The 25,673-nt window shown below is 34.0% G+C and overlaps 1 pseudogene; it reads right to left on the bottom strand.

The window, feature by feature from the left end:
• Window positions 1-17,046: 17,046 nt before the first annotated feature.
• On the bottom strand, window positions 17,047-17,494 carry LOC150040495 (single-stranded DNA-binding protein, mitochondrial pseudogene; annotated as a pseudogene).
• Window positions 17,495-25,673: the final 8,179 nt, after the last annotated feature.

Raw genomic sequence — 25,673 nt, 5'->3', positions numbered from 1 at the left:
ACTTGCAAGTGTTCTTGTCCCTTACTGGAGTGAACTCTGATGAACTGTGGACTAGCTTGAGCTATAGTCTCAGGTTTGTGCATGCTCACATCCTCTACTAGAGTCTACTTCCCACTGGGAGGGTTATGGGATCAGGCCGCTGAGACAGTCGTAAGCTATGGAGGGGGCGATGTCATACAGGGTGGTGTGGGGAACTCATCCACACTTGGGTCCCAGACTCATACTCTGTCCAATCCTGGACTGGGGCTGGCCCTTATTTGTTTCCTGGGTTGGCTGGCATCTGCTCTGAACAGAATCTGAAGTCTACTACATGCAATGTGGTGGCCACAGTTTAGGACTCCTGTATAGAGCTTAGCTTCAGAGGGGGTAAAGTCCCACAGGGCAATGCAGGAAGATAGTTCTCCCTGAAGTTACAGACTGTCCCCCTGTCATGGCTGGAAGTGGCTAGCACTCTGGTTCTGTGGTGCCATGCACTCCGGTCCTTTACTTGTTCCTGGAATGGCTCTCCATTGAATCCTGGGCTTGCTCATGCTGGGGTGCTGTGCTACATAGTGTTGGGGTCATGGATATGGATTGGCACACTCCTGTCTGCTACTGGCATGGGTCGAGGGCCTACTTGGACTCATTGCGTTGATTTCTGTGTGTTTCCAGAACCGGCCTGTGTGAGGATCTCAGATTGGCACGTGCTTGTTTCCAGCCAGGCTGGCATGTGCTAGTCCCTTGCTGGTTCACTCTCAGGGCCCTTACTGGCACATGCTCTTTCCTGAAATTGCTCCCCAATCAAATCTTGCTTGTGCTCATGTTTTGAGCTTGCTCATGTTTCCATCCATTGCTGGAGTGGGGTCAGATTAAGGGCTTCCTCCTGCTATGGTCCTGTGCTGGTTCATTATCTTTTAAGAGATTGGTGAGCGCCATATGCGTTGGTTGCCCAACTGCTCATGCTCAGATGACACATGGCTTCACCCTCAATTCTAGGACCAACCAATATGTGCAAGGGTGCAAGACCAGTATGAGCAATGGTTCAAGATTGGTGAGCATTTGGTCTGAAATTGGCTTGTACCCTGGTCCTATGGTGGCACACACTTCTTCCTGGAGTACCTTGTGCTCACATCACGGGTTTTATCATCTTTGGGCCCAGTACTAATTTGTGTTTGGGTCATTGACTCGGGTATGTTCCCTTTCCTTACTGAGGTGGGCTTGCATCATGGACTAGCTGGCATGTGCTCAGGTCCTGTCCTGGAGTCAAACTTGGATGTGTATGGGTTCAGGCCACTGAGATAGGTAGCCGATAATAAATTTGTAATTACTATACCACCTCAAAATGATATTAGTCCTCATGATAATGGACAGCCTATGAATACTATAGCTGAGCCTTGGAGGGGAGGAGGTCCCACGTGATGGTGTGGGAAGAGTATACCCATTCGATTCCCAGACTGGCACACTGTGTCAGGGCCCAGGCTTGTGCTTACTCAGTTCTTGGATTGGCTTATGTGTACTTGGGTCTATTTCTGAAGTGTACATCCCATGGGGTGGGGAGCCTAGGTTCAGAGCTCCTGTGTAGACCTTAGCTTTGGAAGGCATGAATTCATCAAAGGCAGTGTGAGGGGATTGTTCTCACTTGAGTCACCAACTTGGACCCTCTCCTGTGTCAGTCTGGCTTGCTTTACCCATGCTGGTGCATCCTCACATCCCTTACTGGCACACACTTGTTCCTGGACTGCTGGCACTCTTCCAGGCCATACTGCATTTATTTTACTATTATATGTTTTGAAATATAATTATATTGTCACAAAGTCATTAACTTATAGAAATGGATAAATTGACTTTAACTTTGGAAATCTGCATATACATGCTGAATATTAATTTCATTTTTTAAATGTGCAGTGATAATTTACTTTTCTATATTCTAATAGAGTTCATAGGATGTCTTCTATATGAAGAAGCTTCAGGAAGGATGTCAATACCCTTTCTTCAGAGAATGAAGTGTTTAATTGCCATTTACTTTTTTTTTGTCAGTCCTAGGCTTGAGCTCAGGGCCTGAGCAATATCCTTGGACTTTCTCAAGGCTAGAGCTCTACCACTTGAGCCTCAGCACCACTTATGGCTTTTTTTCTATGTATGTGGTACAGAGGAATGGAACCCGGGTCTTGGTGCATGCTAGGCAAGCACTCTACCACTAGGCCAAACTCCCAGCCCAAGTTACCACTTCTTAACTTATTGAAGTATGATATGTCTGCCAATTCTACAAAAATTAGCAGAGTATTGGTACTTTTCTATGTCTAATCATTTAACATTTTACAATGCTTTTATAATCACCAAAGCATTTGGCACATATTTTCAAATTAATGCTTCAAAATTTGTCCTATTTAGGCATAGCTGCCTTCTCAAAATATGTTATTTTACTTTTTACTTCTTTTATTTTTACTTTTTACATGTAGGAAGAAGTGTTTTCAACAGATCAGATTTTAAGCTAATGATCTGAGCTAAAAATATATGTTAAAGTTTCTTAAAGGAAAAATAATTGCTAGACTTTTTATAGTATCGTACCTGGTTAAGTCAGTTTAAATGATAATAATTACTAATCATCTTGAGCACCAAAAACAAATTTGCTTTATTAGTTATTTACCTTAAATCCATATATTTGCCACGTAGGCATACTTCTTTCTTAATATCTTTTAACTTTCCGAATTATATGAAGATCTTAGAATAGGGGAGATGTTATTACTGTGATGTATCGAACATCAGGACTTTATGACACTGAGTAACATTTGTTCTGCTTTACAAAATGGGTCAAAAGAATACAAAGCAAAGAGAACAGCAAAAAAGGCAAAAGAGAGAACTCTTTTGTAAGGATCCTTCAAAAGTATCAGTTTCTTGAATTGCACAACGTTCTTCTCTGACCTTTTTAGATATATATTTTTTTAGTTTTTATTATTGGGTAATATATAGAGGGGTTACGCCTGCATTAACCAGAGTAGGTGCATTACTTCTTGAAGGACACATTGAGGCTGAACTCCCACAATTTTAAGTTGGAAGAAAAATATTGTTAACCTCAAATTGTTTTTGCATAATTTAAGAACAAAGAATCATATACTTGCTGATGTTCTACTTCAAGACAATTCTTTCTATAAGTTAGATACCCCAAGGTGACTTATACAGGAGAATAATCTATGGCACATGAATTTCATACAAAATATATTGCAAGGTCGTTTTGACAGGAGGAAATGGTTGAGCTTAGATGTGTACTTCCAGTTTGGGGACATCTGGTACTAGTGTAGTTACGAGAAACTGTTTCACATACATGAACAATCTTATGTAAGACAATAAATGATAGACAATAGCAATTGTTAAGTTCACTTTAACTTTTGTAATTTGGACAAATTGGGTGAGATTGTTTTGGGGGGTTTTCAGATTCAGATCATGGACGTTTCATTTGAAGACATATCAGATAAAGACATTTTCAGAACGTAACATTACTGGAATAGTTTTTTTTTAAATAGAGATACTAGACAAGATAGTTTCACAGGGATTCCACACCTGAAGTCTATCATTTAATGCACAGTCTTTATAGATTATAACTCTGAAATGACATTGATTATCCTCAGATACACACTACTTAAGTACTATGTATGACATTTCTATTTTTATTTTCACAATGTTGCCTTTTATTTCACTCAGCAAGGTATTTCTTTGTTGGCATCACTGAAAGAAAATCATTAAACATAGAAGGAACAAAGCAAAAATCTCTTTAAATTCTACAGTAAATTCAATGCCTCACAAAGAAGATGTTGAGAGCTCTTATAAGTTTTTCTTAGTCAAAAAGGGGTGTGTGCATGTGTATGTGTGTGTTTCTGTATATATATATATGTATATTTGTATACACGTATGTATATATATAGAGAGAGAAAGAGAGAGGATAGAAGATAAGTGAGGGAGATTAGGAAATGATTTTAAGAACTATAAATATTGGAAGTTACACTGAATATAAACAAAAAAAACAACAAGTTGGTCCTGTGTGGAAGAGAAATGAAGAGCAAAGGGAATACATCAAACTGAGACATTGAACAACAGGGAATATTCAGAATGTTATGGTATATGTATACTTTCATTTTTTTTGTGTAGTTACTTTTATAGCCGAGAGGAAATATTAACACAGTCTACATTTAAATTATTCACAGTCATATCAGGTTATTTATCTAAGAAAAAGTTGCTAGAAAAGAATGCTCTCTGGTGGTAGTAATATTCTATTGCTACTGTAACAATTGCCACAAATTTAGTGTCTTAAAAACAATACAATATTTTTCTTAGGCCAACCTAAGTTTCACTGGACTAAAATGGTGTCATCAAGCCAAAATTCTTTTATTTATTCCTCATTCCTTTCTTTTACTGTAATTAATTTTAAAAAGTTATTGATATATAGTAATTATAATACATTGTATAATGATCAAATTAGGGTAATTAGCATATCTAGCATGTTATTCATCATTTTTGTCTATTTCCTTATCTTCTTCAATCTCCAGAGGACACAAAGATTCTCTGATGCATAATCCTTCCTATATGGTCAAGGCCATCAGTGTCACATTCCTTTTTGCTCTGATCTCTGCTTCTATATTTATGTCACTTTCTGTGATCCCCTAACATTCCATTATCTACTTTTTTTTACAGACTTACTTTGCGTAATGTGTCAAGGTCTTTAATATAATCAGATCTGCTAAATCTCTTTTGTATTTATAGGCTCTAAGGGTGAAAATATGGATATCTTGAGTAGGGGCATTATTGAACTTACCATATTTTTGCATCTTTTATTGTTTTGTACTTCAATATATCCGTCTTATCAGTCAACACTGTTTAACTCTCAAATCAAACTTCATGAGACCTTTCTGGCTATTTTACCATTTTATAGAACCTTTCTGGCTATTTTACCATTTTGTAGAACCTGTTTTAAAATAAGACATCAGAAAACATTATTGCATAGAAAAACAAATTGTGTTTAGATCTGAGATTTTGATTTTGAGCCAAAGGCTGTATCTGCAATATTATAATGCTGCTCTTTCCATTGGTGTCTTAAAATTTTACATAGGGTGTTCTGAATATAGTTTTCATAGATTGATTTGAGACTGAAGTTAAACAAAATGCTTTCTCTGTTTTAGTACAAATGTGAAATTGCTACAAATTCATATATTCATATTCATATTATCTCCTCAAAATATCCTCCAGTTCAAGCTATAGCCAAAATGGATCATGACTCATGCTAAGGAATTTAGTCATATACTCATAGTTTTATTATTCATGGTTTAACAAAAGTGAAAATATATCACAGTAAATAGAGTGCAATTATGTTACCTAAAACATATTGTAGAAACTGTTAAGTAAGTTGAAAAAAATCTTGTTTATTTTAAATGTATGTTATATTAATCCATAAAAATATTTACAATTGATTTTAAAGTTTCGGACAATATATCCCTCATATATCTAAAAAATTGTTATTTTTCTGAAAGGAAACTAGTCCAAGGAGACTGAGATCCTTTTAACATAGAGAAATGAAACGCACCATCCACACGTTGCCATGGTTTCAGTTTAGCAGAAAAATGAAATTGGAAGGTCACCAATAAGTTCCAAGTGTATTCTTTTTTTACAGAAAGAAATCATATCAATGCAGTGTGAAAACCTAACAAGATTTAGAACAATACAGGCACTTTGAAAATTACAAAACCATTAGTCAATACCATATGATGCTGATTGATTAGCCTCTGATGCTATAGCATCTTAGCTGCGAATGGGGATACAGTTAAGAAATAAGATTATGAGTCCTTTCCAGAGGTTTCACAGACTACTTCCTTACAAAATCAAGTAAATTAAACAATAAATCATTGTCTATATCACCTCTCAACTACTGCCAATATAAGAAGTGAAAGTTCCATTGGAGAATCATTTCCCTCACACTGAATTAACATTCTGTGTTGTCATATTTAGTCCAAGGATATGAATAAGATTTTATTTACAGATAAATGTGTCTTATTTGAACCAAGTTAAAGAATCAAGCAAATTTGCTCAAAGACCAAAGGACAATACCTTCCTAGATTATATTCTATGTTATAAGCAGTCTCAAATATGGGAAGAGAGGTATTTTTTTCTCCATGCTAATAGGGATCGACTATAAAACTACTCATACTTGCTACCATTTTAGCCCTTTTTTCCAGTACAAAATGACCCTTTTCCTTAAAAAAAGTTCTTGTTTCTGCCACTAAAAAAGCATAGCAAGTAATCCACATGTAAATTAGCTCGTTGTGACCACTTCTCAATGAATAGATACATATACATATCTTGAATACTACAAATATGTATATTTTTGACAGAAAGAAATTTGAACAAGGATTTCAATGTCAGAGAAAAAAACTCACTTGGGGACTATAAACATTAACATTTAATATCTCTATTAAATGTGATCTAATCAATTAATAACCAGTGTACAGATTGGTGGATTTGGTATGGCGGAGAAGATTTTCAGCTATGTCCAGATGTTTAGAATGTCACTATCTTTTTTTGCAGGTGTAGGGAGTTACTTTTTTTCTCTCTCTCTTGCCAGTACTGGGTTTTGAAGTCAGGACCGTTTCTTTCATAGACAATTACTCTACCACTTGAGCTATGCCTCTCTTCTCTATATAGACTATTGAAAACCAACTCTTCTGTAACAACTTCAGCCAGAAGTGGTGCTGTAGTTCAGGTGGTAGAATTTTAGCCTTGAGAAAGCTCAAGGATCATGCTCAGGCCCTGAGTTCAAGGCCCAGGCCTGGCAAAACAAAACAAAACATAAAAGATATGACTGAAAATAGGGGACGATTTGCAAAGCAGAAAGGGATCAGTGGAAAGGGGAGGGGAACAAGAGAGGTTAAAGGACTACATATGGTCAAAATACACTATATTGATGCATAAAAATGTCATAAACCAGGCATTGGTTGTTCACACCTGTAATCCTAGCTACTCAGGAGACTGAGATATGATAATTATGATGCAAAGCAAGCCTGGGAAGGAAGGTCTATGAAATTCTTATCTTTAATTGATCAAAAAAATGCCAGAATTGGATCTATGGCTCAAGTGGCAGAGTACTAACCTTGAGCACAAAAGCTCAAAGACAGCATTCAGGCCCAGATTTCAAGCCCATGGACTGGCATGCACACACTCTTTGATTTTACATTTCAAAACTGCTCATTTTCTCTATAGTATTGTTAACAGTTAAGTCTCTCAAGACAAATGAATGCTTCTGTCCACGAACAGGAGTGTAAGGATTAATGAAAATGTACGTAAAACTCATCTCCAAGGAATACAAATACAAAATCTCGCCAAGAATTTTCAAATATTTTGGATACATGTTGCTGCATAATGGTTTGAGTGAAAATAGTAAATAGAATATAGTTTATGCAAATGTGGCTTAGTTTAATAGTTTATGCATATGTGGATATTACTTAGAACCCAAAAGCAGAAATATCTCAGTTCAAGGATAGCCAGACAGAAAAGTGCTTGAAATTCTATTGTCAAACTAACTAGCAAAAACACTACTACACTGTTGGTGGGAGTGCGAACTCATTCAACCACTATGGAAAGCAGTAGGGCAGTGTCTCAAAAGAGTAAACATAGAACTCCCCTCTGACCCAGAAATTCCACTACTTGGCATTTACCCAATCGTCCAGAAACAAGGACATACTAAATCCACTAGCACAATGATGTTCACTGCAGCACTATTTACCATAGCAAAGATATGGAACCAACCCAGATGTTCCTCAGTTGATGAGTGGGTCAACATGATGTGGTATTTATACACAATGGAATTCTATGCTACCATCAGAAAGAACAACATCGCCCTATTTGTAAGGAAATGGAAAGACTTAGAAAAAAAATCATATTAACTGAAGTAAGCCAGACTCAAAGGAACATAGGCTCAATGGTTTCCCTCATTTATCATAATCAGTAGAAACCTTGGGCTCTCCTAGCAGAGATTTACAACAGAACAAAACCTAGATATATAGGCCATATAGTATGATGCTAAATGAAAGGACCTCCAGGATATAGAAACAAAGGCCATATAATGAGTGATTGTTGTCCTTAATGAACGATGTTATCTCTCATCTCTCTTGCTGTCCTTTGGTTATCTCATATTGTTACAGTATTTCACCTTGTTATCGGATATATTGTATATATGTTTTTTGTTGTTGTTTGAAATTGGATAAGAAAGGGGACCAAGACATGAGAAAGTGTATCAATGTTTGTGAAATAATGCACCTTCTATCTGGTGAATATAATGTAATCCTTCTATCAATTACAACTACAATAAAAATATATAGAAAAAAACTATCTTGTAGGGAAGCTTTTCCTCTAAAAAAGAAAAACCAACAACAAAAAAAACACCCCTGGAGATATGGACCAAGTGGTATAATACCTGCCTAAAAAGCAATATGTCTTAAGTTCAAAAACCTGATGATATTTTTACAAAATCATGTAAGATATTTTCAATTTTCTGATACGTTAATCACCTCTTAAAGCAGTGTGTTTGAATTTATTCCATAGAAATAGAATTTTGAATGGTAAAAGAATTCAATAGATAGATAGATAGATAGATAGATAGATAGATAGATAGATAGATAGATAGAGTCAATATTCAAGCTCAGTCTCATTTGATTCAATATCACTAATATTGGTAAAAATGACTTTTAAACAGATAAGAACCATTAATTGGATCAGGTAGCTACTTAGGAGACTGAGATTGGAGGATCAAGGTTCAGAGCCAGTCCAGTTATTAAATGAATGTGAGACTCTTATCTACAATTAATAAATGGGAAGTGGGGCTGTAGCTCAAGTGGTAGGGTGGTGGCCTTGAGCTGAAGAGCACAGGAACAATGCCCAGGCCCAGAGATAGGGCCATAGCCTTGAGCTGAAGAGCTCAGGGACAGTGCCCAGGCCCAGAGTTCCAGCCCAATTACCAATAAAAGAAAACAAAAAAGAACCATTGATTGGTTCTAAATGGGAATCATTTTTCTAAAAACACAGGGTTCTCAAATCTGCATTCCTAATCCTTTGAATTATTTCTGTTGATATGACCCAGATAACACATTCATGGATAGATATGCTTAAAAACACACATAACTCAGATGAGCAATATACAAAAAGTGACATCCTAACCTAATGAAAGGGATACTGACATATTCCATTCATCACTAATCTCATTCAATCTGAGAAAGTTAAGGACAGAAGAATATCCTTTCTCTATCCTTCCTTGGGGCCTTGAGCAGTAAACAAGACCCAGAAGAAATAAGTATTCTGCATATGTGATTTCATTTAATAGAGCTTGGAGTGTACTCTAAGTCAATTATTTTTGTTACTGTCATTAAAATTTGTTCTTACTACAGCAGGCCCTGGTGGCTCACACCTGAAATCCTAGCTACTCAGGAGGATCTGAGGATATTGGTTCAAAGCGAGACAAGACAGGAAAGTCTTAAGACTCTTATCCCCAATGAACCAACAGAAAACCAGAAGTGGTGGTGTGGCTAAAAGTGGTAGAGTGCAAGCCTCAAGCAAAACAAAAGAATGTACAAGATACTCATGGTAGTATTTAGAAAGTGAAAAGTGGATCTGAAAATTTTATTCTCTGTCTTACAGCCTTATGCATTCTTTGCAGGTAAATTTAATCTTGTTTTATTTTCTGAGACAGACTCTTGATGGGGGGCAGGGGGTGGGGGGACAGAGATAGCCATTATAACCTGGAGCATGACACCTTACTGCATCTGTCTCTAAAGTGCTGCAATTAAAAGACACACCTGCAATGCAAAAAAAAAAACTTGTTCTTACTATTATCATGAAATGACTGAAACAGAAAATGAGAAAATGCCAATGTTAATACATTTTTTGTTTTGTTTTATGTACTTTAATTGATTTTCATACATGGACTTGCTATTTGTTCAGACTGGACTAAATGACAATATTTCTATTTACACTTCCTGCCTAACTGAGGTGACAGGCACATACCACCATATCTAACTTTGTAATGGTTGAATAGATTGGAGTTCTATCCATGGTCCTGTTGATTTTAGTCTTCTAAATAGGGAAGGTTATATGTATAAGCCACCACACCTAGTTTATCTTTTATTTGCATTCATAGTTCCTAACGTATTCACTTAAATCTGTCTCTTTTTTATCAAAACTTTTTATTAACACTGAGTTTTTACACCATATTTCAAATGTCATGTTCTACAAACAAGTATTCAAGAAAAAAATCTCTATATGCAATCACTGGCACATAAATTTAAGAACATAATTAAAATTATGCTGAGTGTCATAAATACAGATCACTCTATATATATCCTATCATGGTCTTATATGTCTACATTGATATATTTATATCTCCAAATTCATATCAGTGACCCAATTGCTAAATGGGTAAAGGGACTGAATCTGTTTCTCTCTCCTTTTTTTTTTGTTGGTCATGGGACTTGAACTCTGGCCCTGGGCATTGTCCTTGAGCTCTTCAGCTCAAGGCTACTGCTCTACCCCCTGAGCCACAGTGCTCCTTCTGGTTTTATGGTAGTTAATTAGAGATAAGAGTGTCACAATCTTCAGTGCCCAGGCTGGCTTTCAACTGTGATGCTCAGATCTCAGCCTCCTGAGTAGCTATAATTAGAGACATGAGCCACTGTTCCTGGCCTACATCTATCTCTTTTTAAAATAGAAAGTGCCCATTGCTGAATCTTTAGTTAGTAATAAAGTGAAGAAATATTTAAACTTTCAAAATGGATTTTAAAACACTGCTCAAGTTCAAAAGAAATTCAGATATAGTGGGATATATTGGGTTGAAAAGAGTGATATATTTTATTTGCAGTACCAGAAGCACACCACCCCAGGGCCAAAGGACATATGATTTAATGTAATATATAATTATGTCTGAGTCTTTTTGCAGACAAAACATCATGTAACTATCCACATACAAACACATATACTACAGGGTATTTTTAATCAGCTCTACTTGTAATAAAACAGAAAACTTTCTGAGAAATGCTAATACAGATGAAATGATAACAGCTAGGTGATTAGGTATCATGAAGTCCGATGCTTTCATTGCTTTTAAGAGGTTGATTTTATTTAATGAAAAGCAATGAATGAATAAATAAACTTGTGGAACTAAATACCCAACTTCTTATATTAAAAATGATACCAGTAATTAAAAGTTATTTATTATCTTATTTAAGAAATTAGCATAAAATATGTGGAACAGATGCTTAAATGCCTTTTACATGAAGTCTTTATAATTCAGTTCCTATTTTACAGATGACAATAACAATAACATTATTTTATCATCCATTTCATGCCATTATGAAATATTATATTTTTGAGATATATATTACAGTAATATACTTTAACAAAATAAAATATCCTCATCTACTTGCATCGATTTTTACCTTCTGTCTTATTCCTATCTATAATTTCAGCTACAAACCAAATTACTGTAATTTAAGACAATATCAAGGTCTCATCAGATTTGCTTTGTCTAGTTAAGACCCAGTGCCAAATAGCCTTTGAAAATTGACAAGAGTTTAAGGTTAAATCTATAAATGTTGACAGTGATTAATCAATGTGGTCCCTAAGAAGTAGATGTCTGTCTTGTCCAAACTCATTTTTTAACTTCTAAAATGTAAGACACTTTCCTTTCACTTATAATCAATAGTCTTTGCGAGTAATACAACTATAAACATTTGAGCAAGTACAAATGAGACAACCCAGTTCTGTCATTTACCTCAAATATTACACAACTTACTCTTAATGCCCTGAAGTGCCATCATAATTACATTATTATCATCACACTCCTAAATAAAGGAAACATGAAAGAAACATGATCAAATGAAAGCAAGATGTGCAGTAAATTATTTTTCTATTAAACTTGAAGTCACAAAACTGTAAGAATTATTCAGCTAGATAAAAGTTTGTACTTCTATAAACAGAGTATTAAGAAAGTTCTCTTGGATTTAAGAGGTCATGAGGTAAGTAGGAAGGGGAAATGGCATGGTGGCTTAACTTTAGGATAAGGACATGAGTGCACTATGCTTTTTTCAGTCATGGGGCTTGAAGTCAGGGCCTGGATGCTGTCCCTGAGCTTTTGTGCTCAGGACTAGCACTATACCACTGTAAGCCCCAGCTCCATTTCTGTTATTTTCATGGCTGATAGGAGATAAGAGTCTCGCAGTCTTTCCTGCCTTGGTTGGCTCTGAACAGTGATCCTCAGACTCCTGAGTATGCAGGATTACAATTGTGAGCCACAAGTGCCCATCTTATTTTGATGTTTTTGATTGCCAGAAAACAATATACTAACCTTGGGCCAGGAGCATGGTTTAGTGGTAGCATGCTCACCTAGCATGCATGAAGTCCTAGATTTGATTTCCAGGTACCACATACATAGAAATAGCCAGGAATGGCACTGTGGCTAAAGAGGCAGAACAGTAACCTTGAGTAATACAGTGCCCAGTCCCTGAGTTCAAGCCCTAAGACTGGCCAAAAAAAAAATTACCTGATCTCTTAACGTTAGTTTTGTCTTTCAAAAGGTACACTTAAAAGAACTCAGTTTAGGTTTGATTTATTTTAAAATGTTTCCAAGCTTCTGTATTCATCTACAATGAATATTTATATACAACAGTTCAATAGTTTAGATGTTTTTATTTGTCAGTTAATGAAGTTTCCAGCCTTGGTATGTCCTCATATGACTGATATATTCTTTGTTTTTCCACTTATTCATAATTGTATTTTTTATATTTCTGGGCTAATATATTCAGAGATCAAAAGTAGCATCTCTGTGAGGTGAAGATGAATAAGCCAGCATATATTAATACACAATAATTATGTATACAATGTGAGGAGAAAAAGGAGAAGGGGATCTGATTTTGAAACAAAGCAGAATGGTTAGCAAACAAGTCCTAATTGAAATGATATAGACAAATACATGAAGATTCAGAGAGCTAAAAAGAAACAGATGAGACTGGTGGCTCATACCTGTAATCTGAGGTATTCAGGAAGTTAACATCTGAAGATCATGGTTTAGAACCAGCCTGGGCAGAAAAATCCTCCAAAATTCTTATCCTAAAAAATGAAACAAGAGTATTTGGCCCTGATTTCAAGCACACATACACAAAGACCAGTATTCCAGGAATTCTAAAATCTTGTGTGCAAAAGCATCTTCAACAAGAAGTCCACCCTTTACATTAGTTACTGGATTAATATAATTTATTTTAACCTTTATTATTAAACAATCCATTTCCCTGAAAGTTAATGTACTAATTTTTCAAATTTGATATCACACTACCAATGTTACAAATTCGTAATAGGTATAGATATTAAGAGAAATGTAGTGTATGTTATTCCTGTTATGGGTTTTCATTCATATCTCTTTAACCATTGTAGTGGATAGATTTTATAGATTGAATTCTCATTAACATATTGATAACTACATTTTTGTAGGACTGTTGAACAAAAAAATACTCCCATGCCTTCAATAGCTACAATTATTAGGGGAACGTTGATAACATTGTACATTATATTATGTACCCTTTCTATAAAAATTTGAAAGATATATAGCTTTTTTTCTGAGAAATATGTTTCTTTAAGGAATGTTTTTACCTTTTAGATGCATTCTGAATCATGTATTAGTTCATCTTTATGACTGGTCGTATTGTATGCCAGGAATAGAGAATAGACTCATTGAGATTTCATTTATGAAGAAATGTTACTATGGTAAGACATTTTAGCTAAACTCTCTTTATCTTATTTCTTCATCTTTGTCCTGTCTTCAATTTTCTTGCTTACTTTTCTTTATTTCAGAGTTATAGCATTTGTTTTTGAAATTCATATTAAATACTACTCTAAAATATTAATAAAAGAGTAAGCAAGAGATGAGGAGGTAGGGTGAGGCACATAGGAAAAAGATAGTACGATGAAAAGTACACAGTTCTTAAACCTTTAGATTTTTTAAAAAGGAAATAATAAAAACTATTATTCTGTATTCAACTTAAACAAGAGATTTCTCCTCTGTTTTGAAAGAAATCTCATTAGATGTACCAAATATTTGAAGAAAATAAGGATTTCTTAACTTGGAAGAATAATGAACGAAAATTGTTTCATCTATTCAAATTCTGTTGGTGGTGGGGAGCATGAATTCTAGGTATTTCAAGAGTTTTCATCTAGCTCTCAAAATACATTAGAGGGCTCATAATCAGTTTCCAGCCAATTAGAGTATTTCTACCATCAAACAAAACAATCTGTATGAAAATTCGTTGTATTATCTAGAGCTAAATCTCACAGTGCCTTTGTAAGCTTTTTAATGGAAAAAGCATTGCAAATAATGAAGAAGCCTCATATTGCTGGTGACTCTTGTGTTTCCATTTGCTTTTGCAAAAAACTTTTAAAAAGCCATATGATTGGGCCACCTTTGAAGAATGATAGGCTGGATACAGCAAAGGAAATTGAAAGTTAATTTAATGCAATTATGTATACTAAGCTGTTGCTTTGGCATTTGAACACTATAGCATGACAAATAACAAAACAAATGTATAGGTCATTGATGTGAATAGAGAAAGGTGTTAGGGATTATTTATAGTAATAGCTAATGTGCAGAAGAAGATTTTCTCCTCTGTTCAATGAATATATTACCTTTTACCTCCTTAATATATGAATTTACACATGCCCATTGTCATGATGTAGCAAATAAAAGGTTTATATATTCATTTGACTGTAACCTCATATCTTTTCTTCATGTATCCAGTCAATGAAAGGAAAACAAAACATAGCATTGCAGTTTCCCATTCAGAAGACAAGGAGGCAACTTATTTAAGTTGCTTCAGTATATGAAAGAAAACTTAAAATATGATATATATAATAAAATGCTATTTGTCCATCAAAAAGAATAAAATGATGCCAGTTGTAATACATTGGTATCTGATTGCTACTGTAATATTCACACAAAGTTAATGGCTTAGAGCAAAATAAATTCATTACCATCTTTTTGTATAGTTCAGAAATCTTCAGTGGATCTTTCTGATATAAAAACAAATCATCAGCAGAGCTGCACTCCTTTCTAGAGGCACTAAAGAAAATCAATTTTCTTGCCTCGTTCAAATTTTAGAATCTACCCCTATTCCTTGGATCATGATCCTTTACTTCTTTTCTAAATCTTAATTATCTTCCAAGTCTATCTTATGCTACAATCTATATGCTCCTCTTTTCTGCCTCCCTTTTTTACTTGCAAGAATCTTTATAATTATTTTGAACCCACCTTAAAGAACCAGGATAACTTCCTCTTCTCCAAGGTAGTTGATAAGCAACCTTCATTCCATTTGCAATCGTAACTTACTTTTATAATATGACCTCACATATTCATGCTTTCTAGGAATTAAGACATGGGCACATTTTGGGGTTTATTATTATGCCTACTACAGATGCTATCATTGCAAGTTAACATCATCCTTAGTGATGTTAGGGCAAGATTGTTATACTTAGACATATTACTATGTGGAATACTGAGATATGTATGTCTGAGACATATACTTATGCATATATTGCAATATAGTACCTTGATTCTTATCAGAATACTCAGCATTGCCATACCTGTTTTCAAGATACATACCTTTTAAACAAGACAGTAAACTATCTAAGCCTTAATCTGATATTATATATCAGATTTGAGAGGATTTAGTATAGTAGTATCCATAAAGTCTTATCAAGTAACAAATGTTTTTAATATTTAATAAATAATATTACTTTCTAATACATGTTTATGGGAATTATACTAAAATATTTGTGGATCTTTTATATGGCTCAAGATTATATGTTAAATTTACTTATAATGAAAAGTCATTTCTTTGGCATCATATTGGATAGTGTTTCTGGGGAAACAAATTCAGCCTATGCAGTCAAAAATGAAGCCGATAATATTTACACATTTCATCAACATTTGCTTGAATTATTGTAGAATCAAATATGAATGCATACGCACTTAATAATACCAATGCTATATTCCATTCACATGTTCGCTCATCAATCTCAGAATACATAGCTAATATTAATGTGTTGATAAGCTAAAACCACATTTTATTGATTTGAAAACAAATACAAATAAGATTTTTTAAGGTTCTGATATTGCTTCAGAGTAACAGCTCATTCTTCACAGAAAAAATCTTATTGAAATTCAATTCCAAATTAAACTTTAATTACATTTTTAGTATTATTAAAGTATCAGTCTTAGTTAAATTGACTAGTTCACTCAGATAAAATTTCATCCATTTATTTTCATAACCTGTGTGATGCACGAAGATGATCACATAGAGAAACTCATACAAAACTTTTTAGAGCAGCAAAAGATGTGAGAAGAAGTAACTTTACAATGTGGATTGGTGTTTTATTTTCTTTTTCAAAATCAAATTATGAATAGAGTAAATCTAGCATTAGAAGTTCATGGTTTTACAAACTTCTTAAAATTGGGAAGTAAGAAATATGTATTTCAGGAAACCAATTCTGTGAACATTTTTAAATGTTGTTGAAGAAATATAAGAAAAATAGTAATGAAAAAAATCTCAGGCAGTAATTCTATTACTTTAATGTACCTACACTAAAACAATTAGCACTCTATTTGAAATCAATTTTGCATATTTCGTTAACTAATAGCAAAATATTACACTATATCATCCGTGATAAGCTAAATAATTTTCCCTGGGATATGATCATAAACTTATTATTCATACACGGTGTGAGAAATAACAGTTTTGCTTATAGATCGTGGTGAGGGAAGATAGGGGATGCATTATGCTATAATTAGAATGTGTCTCCTTTCAGGTGTTGGAAAGGTAATTCCAGTGGATGGAGTCCAATGAGAGGTATTTTAGATTGGAGTAAGGGGAAGTTTTGTTTCTTTTTTTCTTACATAAAAGAGAATTTTAATCATTGTCCTTATAAACTATAACAACCATACATGATTTAGAAATGAGACTGTAACAAATATTCGCCAACAAAGTATTGTCCATTTTATGACTTTTCTCTTATCTGGTCACTCAGAAATATAATGTTATCAGCTATGATTGTTGTTGCTTGTCACCTCATGTTATTTTTATCCATGTATTCACCATAGTCTACCTTGCCTTCCACATAAATTCGAGAACCTTTTTTCCATAATGATATGCCACGTCTCTAAGGCCTGGTTGGAACACTGATATTCTGTTCCAGGTAGTCTTTTGGCTGACATCACCCATTTGGTAGGTTTCACTTTCCCCTAATCGCCACATTTCATTTGTTGCTAGAGAAAATATTATAACAGGATTTTTTCCTTCCACCTGTCTCAAGATGGGGTCCTGATCCACTCGCCCAAGTAATTGCACACGATTCAGAGATCTTTCCAGAACCAAACTGTTGGCTATTTCAGACTCATGCCTTACAAACTGCCAGAGCACCTGTAGCACAGGTCTTCGAAACATGGCTTCTATTTTCCTTTCTTACAATTTAGGACTTTCCTCTGAGCCCAGCACAGGGCCACGTAGGGCCGACAAAACCACAGCCGTGCTCTGGCTTCTTCAACTCCGTTAAGTACGCCCAAGTTTTGTTTCTTTTTTTTTTTTTAAATGAAAACAGCTTTATTTCTTGTGATCCAAAAATACTGTGTCTGCTGATCCATACACATGTTACATGAAATCATAAAGAATATAGATTGAAATATTGAACTGATAAATATAGTAATGTATGTAAATCAGCTTAAAACTGCAGTACCAGATGGAAATTTCTTTTTTTAATATATTTTTATTGTAATTAATAAAAGGGTTACATGATATTTGCCAGATAGAAGGTGCATTAATTCACATACATTGATACCCTTTCACATGTCTTGGTACCCATTACCCTCCCCCCACCCACCACCCACTCCCCGTATTGATTTTCCCCCTTCCCTATCAAGTTTCAGATAACCAAATACAAATAAATTCAATATATCAGATAACAAAGTGAGATACTGTAACAATATGAGATACCCAAGGGACAGCAAAGGAGATGAGGGATAACATAGTACATTAAGGACAACAATCATTCGTTATATGGCTTTTGTTTCAATATCCTGGAGGTCCTTTCAATTAGCTTCATACTATATGGCCTTATGTATCTAGGTTTTGCTCTACTGTAAATCTCTGCTAGTAGAGCCCAAGGTTTCTACTGATTATGACAAATGAGGGAAACCATTGAGCCTAAGTTCCTTTGAGTCTGGCTTACTTCACTTAATATGATTTTTTCTAAGTCTTTCCATTTCCTAACAAATGGGTCGATGTCATTCTTTCTGACAGCAGCATAGAATTCCATTGTGTACAAATACCACAACTTGTTGATCCACTCATCAACTGAGGGACATCTAGGTTGGTTCCAAATCTTTGCTATGGTGAATAATGCTGCAATGAAATTGTTGTGCTAGTGGATTTAGTATGCCCTAGATTCTGGATGGTTGGGTAAATGCCAAGTTTTGTTTCTTAATGGACCAAACCATGAGCAGGATGTTCCAAAGTGTGCTCAGCCTTTCATTTTTTTGCCTTTTTTCTCTAGCTCTGGGACTTGAACTCAGAGCCTGAGCATCATCATTGAGCTTTCTCAAGGCTAGAGCTCTACCATTTGAGCCACAGCAGCACTTCTGGATTTTTCTATGTATGGGGTACTGAGAAATTGAACCTGGGTCTTCATGCAGGCCAGGCAACACTCTGGCACTAGGCCAAACGCCTGGTCCCCATGTTTGTCTCTTTTACATCCATTTGTTTTCCATCCCATAGCATATAGCGCCACAAAACCTTTTTCCACATGTTGGGAGTATTTCCTTGGATTTCTCAGTCTTTCAAAACATGCATCAAAATAAACTTGTTTCTTCTGTATATTGTCCAGTTTGGGACAACAACAAAATGTAAGACATGTACGAAAGTTTGTTTCTCTTAATGGGTATTGAAAATATATTTGGGTACGTCATTATTATTCATAGGAAGAGTCACAATATTATTTGACAGGTTATGACACTCTCAATAAGAACAGAAACATCACACAGTGAAACTAAAGGAGAATGTTCATAGGAGCAGATCACAATGGTTCAATAACTATGTGCACATTTTCATATAAAATAATACTTTGTTGGGCACCAGTGGCTTACCGCTGTAATCCTACCTATTCAGGAGGCTGAGATCTGAGGATCTCGGTTCAATGCCAACCCAGGCCAAAAGCCCATGAGACTGTTATCTCCAATTAACCACCAGAAAACTAGAAGTGGAACTGTGGCTCAAAATTTGTAGAGCACTAGCCTTGATTGGAAGAGCTCAGGGACTGTGTCCAGGCTCAGAGTTCAAGCCCCATGACTAGACAGACAGACAGACAGACAGACAGACATGCACACTTACATGCACACACACACACACACACACACACCAAATTTATGAAATGAACTCCAAGAAATGGAAATGAGATTTTTGTTTTAATTGTTCTTTTTGTTGTTTTATCGTTTAGTCACGTTTGTTAGTTTTTCTTTGGGAGGGTAACAGGGATACAGAAAAGGTGAGACAATATGTTATCAAATAGCAATGGGACTCACTAGATACTATGTAGAAAATGAACTCTACAACTTATGAGTGGTGATGGGAGGGAAGTGGTGACATGGTTCAAAAAGAAATGTATTCTTTATCAGACTTATCTAACTATAATCCCTCTGTACATCTCCTATACAATAACAATAAAATATATACTTTGAAGAATAGAATGATCCGTCAATAATGGATCCATAGAAACAACAAAGTCCTAGGACTGCAGAAATGGCAAAGTGTTAGACTATTCACTTTGCTGGCCTGATGCTCTAGATTCAATCCCTAATACCATGAAAGGGGGAGGAGAGAAGAGAGAATGCAAGGAATTAAAGAGTGAAAGCCAAGGCCATAGTTTACAATGGTCAGAATAACAGCCTAACAAATTCAAGGAATGTCTAGTTCATGAACAACTTCTAATGTTCATGTTAGAATAAGAGAAATGTAACTCTACACTTTATCACATATATTATCACTTTTCCTTTAAATCTACAAGTGAAATATAGATTTTTTTAAATTTTAGTTTAGAAATGACTAGTTTTATTGGTAGTAGTAGAGGAAAAATGAAATAAATTCTACAGGCAACTGTCGCAAGATGAATCCATTCTGGAACTAACGCACTCTGTGTGTGTGTGTGTGTACGTATATTTCAATGTACATTTTATGTAGGTAAATATAACATGTGTTCAGTTCTAGTTTTCATTTGTTGGAATACTTAAAACAAGTTTATCTCAAATTATTTTTTCATCCCTCCCCCAAATAGATATCAGATAAATGTAATTCTCAACTAACAAATAATATTTACAATTTGAATCTATTGCAACATGTGAGTTTGCATATTTCGTTCTATGCATCAGTTAATGAACGTGTTTAAAATTTATAAATTAATTTATACTTTCCAATTTGAAGCAAGCACATACAAGAGTTTTACAGGTTAAAATGCCGATTGAAAATAAATTCACATATAAATTTTACTATTTTTGCTGTTAATTGATACCAATTTAATTTAATCTTTTAGATGTAGTACAAGTACACAACCATTTTGTAAAAGACATCAAATTGTAATTAGTCATAATAATTCTATTTATAGAATGCCAGTTAGAATGTATTTGAAAATAGTGATTTTAGCACATGCAATACACTTTAGTTTCTGAGGCAGTACATATTTATACACCCATGTTATGGTATTTGAGTAGATTAAACTCATAGTTCCTGAACCACATACTGTGATGATGGATTTAACAATTCATAATGAGCACTAAGTAATATTTACTGTGTATCATCATTTACATTAAATTGCTTTATGTTAGAGAAATAAGAACCTTATGTTGAGCTTATTAGAGTAGTATTAGGTTTAAGACCTCCAGACTTCTTTCCATCTGTTAACTGAAATAAGTTTTACTTGTGAAGGCAGACCAAAATAAATGGACTTCAATTAAGCTACAAGTAGCTTAATTGTAGAATTTATTTTACATTATGCATTTTCATTGTCTGTGGGAGTTGGAGACTGTGCAGAGGTAATGATGCCTTTATTAAAATGCTTGATTCCATTCAAGAAAAAATAAATATTATTAATGAAAAACATTTTGTAAATTAAAGACAAGGCACAAAACTAAAAAAAATGGTCAAGTGTATCATTAATAAATCGTTGAGTATTATTTTCCTTTTTATATTATAAACATGTTTAAAGAAAAGAGTCAAGGTCAGTACTTCAGCTCTGCACTTATTCTAGTGTTTTTAACTCATTTATGTATTTATGAATAATTTTATAATCTTATTTAAGAACAGTGTTGAAAAGCAGCTAAATCAAGGTTAACATTCCTTTCTAAAACAGATATATCCAATTGAATAAGAAAATTAACTACAATTTATCCCAACTGAGTATATGTGAATTTTTGACTATTGAATTAATTGTTACAAAAAGGTTGTGTGCGGCTAAATATGGTCTACTGAAAATGTTACTTCTCTACAAATGTCTCAGTTTGTTCTTTTTAGTACTTACATTTAATGAAAATAAATTTTTATTGCAATAGCTATATAAAGAATCTGGAAAAACTTTATACTTGTTGTTGTTTAATACATAGTCTTCAGCTTATTTGGCTTCACTCTTTTTAACATGGATCATTCATAGACACTGTGTGTGTGTGTGTGTGTGTGTGTACGTGTGTATGTGTGTGTTTTGCCAGTCTTGTAGCTTGAACTTAGGTCTTGGGTGCTGTCTTTTAGTTTCTTTTTGCTGAAGGTTCGTGTTGTATCACTTGAGCTAAAGCTCCACTTTTAGCCTTTTAAGTCATTTATTGGAGATAAGGGTATAAAGGGATTTTCCAGGTTGGCTTTGAACTGCGATATTCAGATGTCATAATCCTAATCAGTTAGCTAGGATTACAAAGCATGAGTGACAATGGCACTCAGCAATGTATAAATATTAAAAAAATAACTAACCTTAATGTACTATGTTATCTTTCATCTCTTTTGCTGTCCCTTGGTTATCTCATATTGTTAAAGTATTTCACCTGGTTATCTGATATATTGTATATATGCGTATTTGGTTTTTTGAAATCAGATACGGAAGCGGGAAACAAATGAGGGGCGGGGGTGAGGAAAGGGAAATGGGGACCAAGACATGAGAAAAGGAATCAATGTTTGTGAAGAAATGCACCTTCTGTCTGGTGAATATAATGTAACCCTTCTATTAATTACAAAAAAATATAGGAAAAAATAGAAATAAAAAATCTAATGCAAAAAAATAACTAACCAGCACTTAACTCTGAGCTTGGTGAAATATATCTTTAAATATTACTGATATTTTTCTTGTTATATTGATAATCATGGCCATGTTTTGCACTTTACTGTATGGTAACGTCTATATATTTATATTTAAATCAATATTGCCTATTATAGCTGTACTTAAAGTATGAAGAAACATGGAGAATCCACAAGTATAGTGGTAGAATTTTAAGATGGAAATGATAAATGAAATGCTTAGGGCATAGAAGTACTACTTTCATGTGAGTGGCTCCTTAAACATTTTGTGGATGGAATATTTTTTCAAAAATAAAACAGTATCATACTAGAACATGATGTCATTATACTTGCATCCTTATTTGTATGCTAGCTAATTTTGATGTCACTTTTAAAGTTAATGTTTACAAAGTCATCATAAGAAAGAATTACTTATATGAGATGGTAGGGAGATCAAGTAAAATATTCAGCCATGTTAGTCGAATTGCATGAAATCATATCATGTATTACATATATATAACTTTTATATTTATAGATTGTACTAATATCATGCCAAATTTACATTGTTTGAAAGCATAAAACCTCAGACACATATTCATTTTAAAATTTAAAGACACAAAATTTGGAATCAGTTAAGTAAGATAATGATCTCTAGGGACTAGCTGTGCAAAGTTTTAACTATGATTTGAGAAAATTATGAGTAAATGATAATTAAATGTGTTTATTTTAAGAAATAAGATTAGCGTAATTTGCATCATAATAAGGCTTTTTATACAGCTTAACTCTCAAAAAGTTTTTTCCTTTTATTAGTACATCTAATATTCAGGTCATATTCATAAAGGAATTTAAAAATGCTTCAACTTTGATGATGCATGAAATTCATTTTTCTCTAAGTCTACTTTCTACTCAGTGAAATTATATAATCCCTTCCTAATGTTGCAAAATGGAGTTATTGTTAACATTCTTGTTAATGCCACACCAAAATTTAAACATAGCCCTATATTTCAAAAACAATCTATTTCTATTCATTTGTAGAAACTAGACCTAAAAGATATACATATACACATTCACACAAAAAATTGTACATATTTCTAATAAACAAATAAACATATATACAATATGCCAGGTAACAAAATCAGATACAGTAACCATATGAGATTAACCAAAGGACAACAAAGGAAAAGAGACATAAAAGAAGATTGGGAGGGGGTGCGGAGAGGAAATGGGGACAGAAACATAAAATGGGGTAACAATGTATGAGAAGTAATGCACCTACTATCTGGCAAATGTAACTGTAACCCCTGTATACATATGATGTATAATAAAAATAAGATAAAATAATAAGATGAAAACCAATCAAATAAACAAAAGAACATGTACATAGAACACAGTCATAACTACACATACATTGAATATAATTGTAACTGGCTGTTTGAGAGAGAAAGAGTAAAATAAACGAAGATGAATAATGTTAAAATACAATGCGTGTAAACATGGAGATGGCATATGGAAACTTACTGAAAGTGAACAGAACAGTGCTTCAGAGAAAGAGCAATGAGAAGGGGTAAATCTGATTAATATATAACATAATATAATATAATAAATGTATATGCAAAATATATGGTGAAACCCTCTTGTATAACTAACACACAGTAAAAAAATGAATGTCAAGATGAAATAGGTTCTGATGTGAATAGGTACTAGTTGGCAGAGGGAGGGTGAATGAGGAGACTGAATGAAAGTGAACAAATTGAAGTACTTGAAATGGATGTATTAAACTAGAACAATGAAGCCTGTTGACCTTATTTTAAGAAAGGAAGAAAGAGTTAGAGAGTGGCATAAGTTTGACTGTAGGACATTTTGTGCATACATGGAAATGTCATTATGAAACACCCTTGTACAACTAACTTATGCTAATATAAAATATCGCCTATACTATGTTTGATAAAGGACTTGAACTAGATCTGTCAGGAATGTCAACTGTGCCTGCTGTTCCATAATATGCATTCTGTAAAATCCTCAAACATCTTTATAAGTAATGACTATTCATCAATGACTGAGTTTAAGGAAAACTCTGGGCAATTAAATAAAAAATTCTGTATCTGAACAGCATGCTCTATATGTCTACTCCCCATAGACTTGAAATAAAAATAAAAATCATGTTTCTATTCATGTTACTCTGTATCCTTCTTTACATATACACCTGGAAACTATATCAAATGGAAAAGTACCTGCACTTTACTCAAAAGGGCATCAATTAGGGGCCATAAGGGAATAAATGAATTGTTGGTAATATTGCCTGAGAAATTGTATTTCCCTCGATTTTACTGGCATCTTTTCGAGTTCCTAATCTGTTACCTGGTAACGTACATAACAATAGAATGTAGGTCATTTCGGAAGTAAAGTATATGAAAATATATAAAATGGAACTATTTTATAGCCTTTTCAAATGAATTATTTTAATTTTTAGTTGTCTCTTCTTTTTTTCATGTAATAAAAATGAGAAAATAATTCAGTGGAGCCAGATCCCACTGTTTATTCTTGTAATTTTAACTACTCATTAGGTAAGATCTCAGTTCAATTCCACCTCAGGCAGAAAAGCTCATATGACCCTTAAAAATAACCAGTAAAACATAAGGTTGGAGTCATAGTTCAAATAATAGTGTGTCAAGCCAACAAGCAAAAGACCTTAAAACCTCATTTTGTAAGGTCAGTAGGTAAAAATGGCAAATTGGCTATGGTCACAATGTTAAAAGTTTAGAGGTCTGTATGTTTTGTGTATATTTTGGTGGAACAGAAACAAGTGATCTTGAAAAGACTATCATTATTACCATCAGAATTACAAAGCTAAGCCAGTGTGTATCTTAACTACAGATAAGTGTCTGAATTAAATTTCTCTCAACTTCAGAGATGCAAGGTACAAATATACAAGCTGAATAACCAAGGAGTAGACAGTAATAATTTTGTAGATTCTACCTAAAAATACCTAAAAAAGGAGTAATAATAGGTGGTTTTCATTATCATCCCTTTTTTACATGAGTTATTTGCTGTACATTGTATTTTGAAACATTTTTCAATTGTCTCAATATAAACTTTACATCTAATAGGTTCTAGGCTTACTGGTATTCATTTAAACTTACAGAACTTTGACTTATAATGAGCAATGGCAGGTTGGCTATTATAAATAAGGATTTCTCCCTGAAGCAAAAGCTCATTAAATAATATGAGCCTATGCATGTGATGTATGCTTTTTTTCCTCTTTTCTTCAGTTTCTAAAGCTATAAGGAGACCCTGTAATACCTTTGTCTTGGATTATTTATACTT

Source organism: Megascapheus bottae, chromosome X (assembly GCF_031878675.1).
Source record: "Megascapheus bottae isolate mThoBot1 chromosome X, mThoBot2.hap1, whole genome shotgun sequence".
In the NCBI taxonomy this organism is placed as follows: domain Eukaryota; kingdom Metazoa; phylum Chordata; class Mammalia; order Rodentia; family Geomyidae; genus Megascapheus; species Megascapheus bottae.
The sequence above is the reverse complement of the archived record's forward strand: the minus strand, read 5'-3'. Positions and strand labels throughout refer to the sequence as shown.